A 12389-nucleotide genomic window follows, 5' to 3' on the forward strand; every position below is an offset into this window, starting at 1 on the left:
CAACTGTGTTCCAGCAATAGCCACTCTCACTGTGACGACTGGATTTTCTTCGTCAGTCGGCAGTCTGATGCACTTCGCCATTGTTCATAAACGCTGCAGTATCATCAGCTTCAGAATCACTTCCATCACGAGAGTGACTTCCATCACTTCCACAATTGGGTCGTTCTGACAGTGCTTCCTGTATAGGATCTTCTGTTAGTAAAATATCTCTTTTTTACGTGCCATTTTCTCATAAATGAACTTCACAAATGTTCAAATGTGTGTGAAATCTTATGGGACTTAACTGCTAAGGTCATCAGTCTCTAAGATTACACACTACTTACCCTAAATTATCCTAAGGACAAACACACACACCCATGCCGTAGGGAGGACTCGAACCTCCACCGGGACCAGCCGCACAGTCCATGACTGCAGCGCGTAAGACCGCTAGGCTAATCCCGTGCGGCGAACTTCACATTCAGAGACTAAATGGTTACACAATCTGTACTCTAGGATCACAGTAACCCTTAAAAGATATTTCTGTCAAATTAATTAGACAACTGTGCCTCACAATTGTGAGCGTCCGTCGTCTACTATGTCTCACTCAATGCTGAATTTGCGTTGGTGACAGCGAGCTGTGTATGTGCAGCGGCGTATGCACAGGAACGAGAAGAAAGAAGAAAAAGATCCGTCAGAGTGACTCTGGTATACACTTCTAGGATCAGCAATCATGCTCTGACTCGTTGGTCCACCAAATCAACGATGTTAAACAGAGAGGTCTCTTCCATATAGGAGAAATAACCTGCTGCACAGAGCACCGATCTTTGGGACGGAGCAAGGGGCGGGGGAAGAGGGGGGGGGGGGGGTTGGTAGGGAGGCAGAGTCGGTGGATAAGCGTGTAATTTCGGGCACAATTCTGTAAGATATCAACAAATTATGTTACCTTTTCGTTTACTTTCCCCCCGAATCAGGAGGAAACAATTGTATGACTACTGGCGCCACTCAGCTACCACAGACACATGGCCCCACTAGACTACGCCGCACCCAGTACTATGTCAGTAACACCCAATAATAACACCAGGGGACCGTCAGAGGAGGGACCCCACGCTAGTTCAGATGTGTATATACGCCCTCAACAGTAGGAAACGTCTCATATCTGTTGCTAGGTCACGCGAGGACTGCCTTACTACACGTGCCCATATTTGCAACCCGCCGCTCAGGTAATCGCGAACCCACCATCACTGCCACATGGGTGTTGGGGACCTGTTCATGTCGAGCATGTATTAACATTCAGATGTATCACCTTTCCTAGGCGACTCCAATGGAACCAAGAATGCCACAGCCGTCTCTTCAGGTACCCAAACGTGGCTGCAGCTCAGGGAAAGCCCCTCAACTCCGTCGATCACTACATCTATCTGTTTATGAAAAAGGGCCATTCCCTCTGCAGCTGTAGGAAACGAAGACAGTCACTATCCATCTCCCAGACTAAATGAAGATCAAAGGAAAACAGCTACAGGTGATCAAACTGCAGTGACGTGATGCTGCAGATGGCACAAGTTCATGCTAATAAAATTACGAACTACAAAAAATAAAAGAAGAAAGTAAGTACGAGCCCACGCAGCCGCCGATCGCTTCCATGTAGCTCACATGCAGACAGTGTGGGAAAAGTCTTAAGCAACGCTATCGATCATAATGTGCTGTCCAATCACATTAATGTAACTTCCTGTAAAAGCCAAAAGAACAGCCCCTTCATCGCCAGACGTGCAAGAGGACAGGCAGTTTGGTTATTTGAAGGTACCGCCAGCGGTGTGGCGTCATGCTGATTCCAGGGCCTAGCCAGCTGCCCGGAGTTTCTTGGTTGAGGATACCGAAGAGCCCGATCGAGATGTCCCACACATTCTCGATTGGGTTTAAGTCCGGGGAATTTGGTGACCAGTGGAGAACGGTAAACCAATCCTGCTGCTCCCTGAACCACGCACGTACACATTGAGCTATGTGATGCGTTCGATTGTCCTGGTGGTAGATGTCATCATGCCGAGAAGGAACAAACTGCATGTAGGGGTGGACATGGTCCCCACAATTATAGTATCTGTTTATCAATTTTTTTCTTACATAGGGACGATATCACCCAGGGAAGACAATGACAACATTTCACAAATCAGAATGCTCTAGCCTCTGACCTGGACCCCTCTGCTTTCACATGTTTCACGGTCTACAACGCAAGATCGATGAGACCGACGGAGACGAAAACGTTTTTCTCCTAAAACGGTCGCCTGTCGCATCTCAGTGGACATTCAGATGCTGTACTTGCGCACAGATGCCAGCCTTCGTCGCCGAAAAGCACCAGTTAGCAGGGATGCATGAAGCAGGCGCCCGCTGCTAAGGCCCCTGCGCGGCAACATTCACTGAACGGTGGCTGAGTAGGCATTGCTGGTAGCCCCTTGGTTCATCTGGGAGGTCAGATGCTCAGCATTTGCACGTCTGTTCGCCTGTTCGCATCCACATAGCTGTCCTTCGTCCCTGTTATGTGTGGGGTGTGGTGTACCACTCTTGCCTCGGTCCCGGTTTTGGATGACGCCATTTTTCCAGGTGCAGTTCACTTTAACCACACAGGCATGAGCAACGTTTAAAAACTCGGCCATTTAGAAAATGGTTTCACTCTTGACCCAGAAGCCCATGATCATACTCTTTCGGAGGTCATATAAATTGCTCCACTACCGCAGTGCGACATCAATTTCCCCCTGAGGCGCTTTATATACCCTCACCTGCTAGTGCTGCCACCAGCCGTCTGTAAATGGTTATTACGCACTGACGTCAAATTTAGTAGGTGGTCAGTGTGACTGGTCGGTGCCTTGCATTGAAGTACATTTAAGCTATTTGCACGCTCATTGTTAGTCAAATAGAGAAAATGACCGTAATCACAAGCCTCTTTTGGTATTTTTTACGTAAGTACTACAGCGTCCGTGAGGTCTGTCGTAATTCATCAAATGCAGTAGCTGCCTTTTGAAGATACATGGAGGTAAAGATACGATTGACGGAGCAACTTGATAGGGTAGGTTACGTTATAGGAAGGACAGTCAATTGATGCGATGTAACTGTTAATTTTAATGCTGTGAAAATTCACAATGCTACGAGGTAAAATTTAAACAAACGTCAGTTTTACATTTCGTAAGTGCAAGGTGTATCTTAACACATATGCTCGGGAAGTCGACAAGCCAGAAATTTTAAAATCTATCGTGAGATTGGGGTTCGGCTGCAAGGGCTTTCCGGATGGGTCACTTGAGTCGACAAAGGACCAGCCAACTGAGGACAATACTAGGCTTTTCCCCCAGTAGTAAGCAGAAATTGGCGAACATTCATCCTGGGATACCACGCTTCTTCAGTGAAATGGCGGCTTTTGATTCAGGATGAAACATGACCAAATTGAAATACTTCATAATTGCATCATAATTCGATGTTTAACAGTACGACAAATCCCAAAATATCGGGTTGCTTGTGGCATTGAGTCACATTTATTAAGCCTTTCATATTACAAATATAAAAGTTGTAGGAGTTAGCTGAAGACACTTAACAAATGTAGTTACAAGTGACTACAAATTAATAACTGTCGAACGCTTTTTGCTATCTATATAACCAAGGTATTGGATGATAGCTCAGGACTTCAGCTACCATCTCTGAGAGTCCAACATTGATACATATTTTATTTGTTCAATTATTGCGTTTATACCCATTTACTACATAAATGTATCAGATCATATATCCCACACAGGTACACAACAAATGGAAACAGTACAACAATTCTGAGATCTATCCATATCTAATGACGTATCTTAGTTATTAACTGCTTGTTAATGAACTTAAGAAGATTAAATTATCTGTGTGATTTAATACCATAAATAGGTATTGTGTGAACTGGGGCACCAGCTTAACACGCCACACTTATATTTCATATTTTTCAACATGTATTATTTATCATTAATTATAAGTGTATATGCACTGTAACATATTTAATTGATTATGTCTATGCTTTTGTATGTACATTAACATGTTTGGTCTCTGCAGAAATGAGATAAAATGTTTTTTAATTTCACCCATACATTTAAACTGTAACTTTATTACTATGCAAATGTTGGGCTATTTGATACATTATAATAAATGATGCTATTTGAGGGGGAAGAGAGTGTTTCTTATTGGCGTGAGCGGTAAGGATTCATGGAGTGGCTCTTGAGAGCAAGTTGGGATTTCTGGAAGAGGTAGAGAGTTGAAACTCTTGGTTTGGAGAGGTAGTACAACGGCAGTTCGTGTCGAGGGGGAACAGAGAGAGGATTTGGTGTGGAGGAGTGATACAGTGAAGTATATGTCAAGACGTAATAGAGAACAGAATTATGTTGCAAAGAAGTTGGTGAGGTATGAACGGCTAGTAGTTGTGAATACTTTAAAATTTGTTCGTAGTCAGTAAAATACCGATGCTAATGGGACTTTGACACGGTAGCTAGTATTAACGTTAACTGTGAGCAAGCATCGTATGACATGCTTCGAGCAACTCTGAAGTGATTTACTTGCTTTTCCGCGATTATTTGTGTCTAGTTAAAAGCACGGTACTGTTATTTGGTGAAATTATTGATTTGTAGGGAGCCCACTACCACTCTGATTAACACATTCTTAACTGCAACTGAATACCTCCCAATGTGTATCCCTTAAACTGAATTACTGTATGACCACCGTATCTAGATATTCTTTCTTGTATATCTAGATATTCTTTATTCGAAATCGAGTTATGGTGTCGTCTATATCCGCAGGTAATAATCCATTATTGTTATTTATAATTATTCATACAATTTGTGTTTATTTAAAATTTCGCCTAACTTCTCAGTACTTTAGCCATTTGACCAGAGCATCATTATCTGTGATTTTAGCTATCTTCGCTAATTTGCATTTAAGCAGTCTTACAAGGCCAGAGCCGATGACAACGTGGAGCCATATTTTGTGAACAGAGCCATGCATAGCCTAAATACTATTCGACCGCCAGTACCTTAATCTGGTATGTCACAATTAAGGTTTTCCGTGTGGGACTCTAATTATAAAATCTATCCCTGTTCTTTAACAGTTGGTACGTATAAAAGGATAAGAGGTTTTAAACATTCACGCACGATTTTTGCGAGGAAAAGAAATGCACTCACGCGACGCGCTTGCACTATAGCTTAAGCGGCTTCTATAGGCCAGTTTGAGACTGTTTCCAGGTTTAAAGGTAGCAAGTGTCTTTCGTTAGTTTGTTCTTCTCGAGTTCACCTACACCACTGTGGTACATTATAAACAGTTATCGTTTACACCCAGTTAAAACCAACGTGACTAATCAGTTGTGTAGGAGGAGAAAAGAAGGAAAAGCGGCAACGATATCATTACAGTTGGAGAACAAACTCGCACTAGGAAAGGGAGGGGAAATACATGCGGCGATGCCTTGCAAAGCATCCATCGTGGCATTCGACTTCAACGAATTAAGGTAATCTCAGATTACCATAATAAAGAAGACTGGTTAGCAATGGGTCATCTAGCACGTTGTGTAAGGGATCGAAGTCTCCATTCAGAAAGTAATAAATAAGATGAAAAAGACTGGAAAACATTTTAAGAAATCGGCGGAGTGATTAGCAATTACGGAAATGTTTTGAAGATGCTGGATAACTGATAAAAGAAATTGACATTTCACCCAGAACTTAGAGGTCGGTAAAGGAATTCGTCTATTAGGGATCAACATAATTACCTATTGCTGACACCAAACCAAAATTCACAGCGACTTTCTAATACTTTGTGTTGGACATCATGTACACTCTCGCTGGGGGAAGTTTTAAGTACTTTCACGAAACGGTAAGAGTGACATGTTTCTTGTATTAAATTATAATCCAAAAAACGAAAGACAAAAAAAATTATGGACTCTTGTATGCTACTAGGAACAGATTTAAAACAGCCTATCGTGGAAGGAACATTCGTTCTCTGTCTTTCAATGGGATTGTTCTTGCCAGACTTTGCTCGGAGTTGTTAGGTGTAGGTAACCTCATTGTAAAAAACGTGGCTGCTCAATGTGTGGTGACACATGTGGCGGAAGAAATCGGGAAAGGGGTTTCCTAATTATTTTTTGTTCCCTACATTCTTAATGATCCCACTACCAGTTACACGTGTGTAGAGAAAGGTTTTCGAAATTATAGTCAATTAAAGAAATACCTTCAATGAGGTATGAGACAGTGGTGGACTGTCAGCAGTTTTAATAAATAGAGTATGACGCAGTTCAGTAAGTTCAACAAGACTACAAATTTAGATTAAGCAATGAATGATATTCGTATGTACAAAAATATTCATGAAAAATGAGAAGGTTTACATCACAGAATATTAATCGATTGTGACTATTCATAATGGTAACAGTTCATTCAATGCATTAGGTATTGAGGGGAGTGTCATACTTTCTGCAATGATTCATCATAGTCTTTCAACACATGGAGGGCCAGAGGGTGAGCTGCAAAGTACACATTGTTTCTGATTGTAAGGAAATAGCTTTTCACGACAATAGAATGGAGGATGGAATGGTATCACTCAGTATAGGGCGACTCATCTTGGTAGAGCTGGCTACTGACGACCATATGTTTTGGTATGGTACTCACATGGAGCCCATTTGTTCTCAATACATTAATGAGCCTCCTCCACAATGGTCTAGCATTTGGCTTGGGTCTAGTACCAGAATTATTTCTCTTGCTTCTCTCAAGTTCTGCAAGTCAACGTATAATCATATTGGTATTACCATTTCTAGAGTGCTCTTGTAGACTAATGTTACAACACAACTATGCATAGAATATTGCTTAAATCCTAGTTGCTTCATCATTATTCGCATCTCTCAATAAATTTTGTTATGCTTTCATTTAAAATGATTACGTGCATACATTACTGTGTACTTACTAAGTGCACTCCTTCTGCAGAGCCCAGTAGTGCTGCAATTCCCTCTTTGTATATCTTGCCATATCTATTGCTAATCACTGACTCTACACCCCAGTACATTTTCTACAACTAATGACAACAAACTGAAAGTTCTATACTACAGAAAATACATGACAGTTATGCATCACTGCTATCATTCATATAGAAAACTCTGTTACATTTTCAAGAAATGTCAACACTCACAGATAAATACTAGATCAATAAGCATGCAAGTCAATGTGAAATTATCAGATGACACTTCCTGTGCAGAGACATTAATAACAAACAGATAAAAAGATGCACTGGGCAGGATTCAATAATCATGCAAAGTACCTCTCAAACATAATCAATTTCTCTTCGTTTCATTGTCATCTATTTACAAATACCTATGCTGCATTCAATTTTGCACTCATTGGCCTGGTCCTATTCTCCTCTGCCTACGTCAGATTTTTCTCAGATATATCTATTAAATTGTCTTGTTGCCCACTCATCTTTAGCATTTCTTTCCTTTCGTTTTCATATGAGCGACACAGAGCGTAACTGCCATTCGCAAAGTACCTATAAAATATCAAGCACATAAAAAATAAACAACATTACATAACCATAAACCCGTTATCACGGTTCAGATACACTCTACTCAAGTTGAAATATTGCTCTACACATTTTACCATTTAACAACTTTTACAGTGGAAATGCGATGGACCACTTAGCATTTTCTGTTCCTGAGGATCTCCACCTCTACGGTGTTTGAATGCAAAACATATATATATATATCTCTCTCTATAGGGTCCTCGATATACAGTGAGAAACTCATATATTAATGAATGACACTTGGTGGGCAATTTACATGATATTATTTACACCTGTTGTTCGACAACAATTGACTTTGATAATCTTCAGCGATTATCATTTCTCTGTCATCAGTCAGCAGCCTACCTGATATTCGCTAAAGCTAGTCTCAGTACAAAATTATTTCACAACTTGGTACTTACTGGAAATGGCACTATCTCTGGAATTTTTCCCTGTGCAAGCCAATTCGACACTACCTGAATTAGTGGTGGAAATGTTGAATCATTTGTCACCTCACTGATGATTTCCTTAAATCGCTGAATGTAAGAGTCCCACAGCATGTGACATCTTTCACAGTAAAATCTACATGGTTGCCCTAGTTCTTTCATTACACATTCAGAAGGACTGGACAATGTATGAAATAGCGAGATGGAAATGGTTTTTAATCTGTCGACAATTTGAAGCACATTTCCAAAGTTTCGATCTAAATTGTGGGCCTTTTCCCGATAGCACCTTCTTCACATGTCTGACTCTATACTGGAAATGGATAAAGATTGTGTGTATGACACACTGACTAGCAGCTGTCTTCAGTACTGTGGGTAACACAAATTTGGAACTTGACAACAAAAACAAAAACATGCGGATATCCCTGATTAGTTCTCAGGAAAGACAAGCTCTTTTATTCTTGACGGAATAATTGGAAATAAAGTTGTATGATGAGACACCTTTGGCAGCTTTACTTTGCGACAATGCTTGCAGGAAGCTAATCGCAAATGCTTTCCCGAATATTAAAAAATAACACATTTCATGAAGCTTTTGAAATCACTTCCATCCCAAAATGTGTATCAATCAATCAGTTTGCCAAATTAACTTATTGAATAGCTCACCAGGAATACAAACAGCACACTGTGAATCATCTGCATCTCTCTTCTTGAACAGGATATCATTTCTAATCAAATAAAGTTGTCAGTCGACAACGGTTGTTGTGATCACTTCACCTCACCTTACTTCCTTCCATGACGGTTCCTTGTCTTGTCTCTAAACAATCTTTTCCAAAAATGCAACATTCTGTAATTATACGCTGCTGAAATATTTTTCGTTGACATCATTGTTTTCCTGACAAGAAATGTATACGATAGTGAAACCGATCTCTTTAAGATACAGCGCCTCCCTAGCTAAGTGACCACTCAGTTTTGCACTCATTCAAGGTACAGTACTCTTTGGTCAGTATGAACCTTGGCCATCTGCCCAAATATGGTACACCTAAATTTCTGAAAGACCCATACAATGGCAAGAGCCTTAAGGTCAGTCATAAAATAGTTGGGTTTGTGATCACGCAGCTTGCAAAAGCAACAGCATGGTGCTTCACCACTCCATCTACTTCAAATTTCTGGAATAACTCAGCATGGAAACCCATCTTGCAGGTGTCTGAGCTTAGTTACAAAACCTCACATAACCTCTCATGGATGAGAAGGAATTGGAGCCTATAAAGGGAAGTGTTCTATACTCTCAAATTCTGTCTGCGACTGGGCATCCCATTCCAAGGAGTCAATGAACCGAAGTATGGCGTAGCCAGAATTGTCAAATTAAATAATGTTTCGTAAAAACAGATCAACACCAAAAATGAACAAATATGCTCACCTTAGGACGAGAAACGTCTCTGATTTAATCTGTTTCATCTGAACCAGGTAAACTGCCTAACACAGTCACAGTGTGTCCAAGAAATTGCATTATTTTATCTGGATCGGGTGAAATCCCTGACACATTCAGAATGTATCCAAATTCTGATTTTTCCAAATTAACAGTTACAGTCCACACAGGACACCGTGGCTGATGTGCACTGACCAGTTTTCGTCCAAAGCCCTGGGTGAGTTCATTCGTTTGTTCGGTAGGGGAGGCCAACAAGTGTTTTCCACGTTTTGGCCAGTCGACGATGAGAGAATCGAGGTGCACAGCCTGCAATCTTTCTCAAACGATTTTACAAAAAGTACTCGGTAAAAATATTTCAGTTGTGATTTACTTATAGCCTTATATGTCAGGTTACTTATGCCCATCATCCGTTAATGGTTATAGTTATTTATGCGGAAGTAAGACACTGCAAAATTCTGGAAAATTTTCAATGAAAAATAGAGGTCGCTATGATTTTGCTTTTGGTGCATATTGCATTTTATGCTGTCACATGTGAAATTTAGCTAACATATTGAATTTTTCTTTAGAACTCGGGCCGGCCGGGGCGGCCGGCGGTTCTAGATGCTACAGTCTGGAACCGCGCGACCGCTACGGTGGCAAGTTCGAATCCTGCCTCAGGCATGGATGTGTTTGATGTCCTTAGGTTAGTTAGGTTTAAGTAGTTCTAAGTTCTAGGGGACTGATGACCTCAGACGTTAAGTCCCATAGTGCTCAGAACCATTTGATTTTTTTGGACTTTGGTAGAGGTATCTATCCATCACCAATCTTGAGAAAATTGATCTGACATAGAACACTCATTTGCGACCGTACAGCGCCAACAATAAACACAGAGTGAAATATCGACCACATTCCTCATATTTCATTGCCAGTTTCACATATCTAATTGATATTTTGGCAAGTGATGGCACACAAGGAGTAAAGTATTTTATCATATCATTATTATGCAAAACTTCATTATCTAGCGTGTCATTCTACTAAATACAGACTTTTCTGATGAAAGAAGGTGGTTTTTAAGGCCCATCAATAGCTGGTGAAACGAGAAATGCTACGGGTTTCGTTTTATTGTACTGAATATATGCTTTTTCTTATGCTGTTGACCTTAATTTTCTTCAGTTCCTCACTTAATAAAAGTAATAAACCACAATTGTGTCTGCACAGCATGATAATGAGGTTCAACAGCATAAACTTCACTGTGTTTTGGCAGAAGAAGAAAATTTTAGAATGTCAGCCAGAGAAATGTGTACGTTTTATTCAAAATTCGCCACTCATGACGCTTCTCTGTAACCTTGAAATGGTTAACAAGCCAGGCGAAAATATATCGCTGCATTTTCGGCCGAATTCTTTTTAGATACTAACGGAACTGAGGTGACAATAGATCATTTTGAATGGTCACCATGCAAGTGTAGGGGTTGAGGGGCCCCACCCAATATTTACAAAAAACGCGAGAGTATGCTTTAGTCTAGAATGGCACTTCCCCTCCAGCTCTCGGCATTTCCCCTACAACACCTGCCCATAACCCCCACTACTACCACTCTCCCCACGCTTGCCCTGCCGTTCTCACATCTAATGGCCATGGCATTCTACTTGGACTGTACACTAAACTCATTGAAAATAATTAAAGCTATTCAAAATCTCATTATCTTTCTCCCAACTTTCCTCTGAAATTAACATGTCATCAGCATATTTGGTCAACATCTCTCCCAAATATAGTGGAACTATGCTATTAGGACCTCTGATAAATGCAGGTAAACTGACATTCAACACAAAAGTAACTCACAAAACTGATAATAACAGCCACAACTTAAGAGTGTGATGAAATTCCTAACTGGAGGATGCAGTTCAATATGTCAGTAGCTTTCTCTTAGATCAAATGGACACAGAACCTTAATACCTTGGAAGTCTTGCAACAACTCATCTAATGTCAATAGTCACCAGTTTCTGTCAAAATAACTATATTAGTCTCCCTTGAACCCAACACCAACCTAATACGACCTCACTCCTATGTGATTACTAACAAAAATTTATCATATGAACTGACACCACTCTCTGGGGCAACATTTCAGTTTCTGCTTCAGCTTTCTCTTTGTAAATCTCTAGTGTTGGATATAGCCTGACAAAAAATCTCTTACGTTCCTTACTCTTGAAGTGATTCGCAAATCCCTTAACAGCGTCTAAGTACTCATAAAACACTGAAGAATGAGGACATATTACCTCAAAAAAAATTCTTTTCATTATCTCCTTCCCCACTGCAACGTATTCAATCTCATTCTTATACCTTGTTCAGCACAAAGGTCCTTGATTCTTCTAATCATCTACTTGCAAATAAAGTAATTCTCAATGTATACTCACTCATGATGCAAAAATGCTGACAGTATCATAGATTTAAAACCTCTTGTCAAAGGACTGCCCTCTCCTGTGCCGTTTCTCAGAATTCTATAAGGGGCGTTTAAAAAGAAACGTGCCAGAGGCATAACTACAGAAACCAGTACCTGTATGTTAGACGTATTGACCCTGGCTGTTGAGACACATGTCCCACTGTGACACAAGGAGGTTAATGGCTGTCTCATAAAATTCCCTGGCTGCAATGTTAACCAGTTCCGCACGTACAGCTGGACGTCGTCATCTGACGTGAATAGTTTGCCCCTCAGAGACTTTGTAAGGAGACGAAAAATGGCGTAATTACAGGGAGAGGTCCGGGCTGTATGGAGGGTGGCCGATAATCTCCCATTTGAATTTCTGCAGGAGTGTCGCGACTGTGTTGGCCGTATGATGCTTTGCATTGTTGTGGAGCAGAATGACCCCACGGGTGAGACGGCCTGGTCGTTTTGATTTGATCGCTTGGCGAAGGGTAGTCAAGGATTGTGAGGAACGCTGAGCATTCACTGTTGGGTTGTGGTGACCCTGGATGCTTCCATTGGAGACTTTGTCGTTTTGATTGTGGTTCGAAGTGACGACACCATAACTCATCTCCA

The sequence above is a fragment of the Schistocerca americana genome, chromosome 3 (assembly GCF_021461395.2).
Source record: "Schistocerca americana isolate TAMUIC-IGC-003095 chromosome 3, iqSchAmer2.1, whole genome shotgun sequence".
Lineage (NCBI taxonomy): Eukaryota > Metazoa > Arthropoda > Insecta > Orthoptera > Acrididae > Schistocerca > Schistocerca americana.